This window comes from Fukomys damarensis, unplaced genomic scaffold (genome assembly GCF_012274545.1).
Source record: "Fukomys damarensis isolate Sample0158 unplaced genomic scaffold, DMR_v1.0_HiC HiC_scaffold_2, whole genome shotgun sequence".
In the NCBI taxonomy this organism is placed as follows: domain Eukaryota; kingdom Metazoa; phylum Chordata; class Mammalia; order Rodentia; family Bathyergidae; genus Fukomys; species Fukomys damarensis.
The window spans coordinates 19,475,539-19,476,006 of NW_022900914.1; positions in this window are offsets into that span (position 1 = coordinate 19,475,539).

Below are 468 nucleotides of genomic sequence, written 5' to 3' on the forward strand. Positions count from 1 at the left end.
TTTTTTTTTTTTTTTTTTTTTTATACTGGGGATAGAACTTGGGACCCTGTGCTTGTGAGGCAGGCGGGGCAACACTGAGCTAAATCCCCAGCCCTTAGCTGCAATTTAATGGCATCAAAGAAAGCACTTCTTCAGTGATACTGTATTCATAATCTATAACACTGCTAATTAAAAACAGCAAGGTGGACCATAGATGTCACGTCAGCACGTTCATCTATTGCCAAAGAATAAAGTTTGAAATTAGCAGCTTCACTCTTAAATCTTTTTTCAGTAGATTTCCCCCCATTTCCTCAGTTCATCTGGCTATAGTCTGGTGAGACAAACTGATTTAGAAAAATTAAGCAGGCGCCTTCTTTCTCTCAAAAAAGCTCTCATCCACTTTTCACTGAAGACTCTTCCTTCTTCCATTATACCTGTTTTGGGTTCTGTTTTGTTTTGAGATGACGACGAAGCCGCTCTGTGATTCAA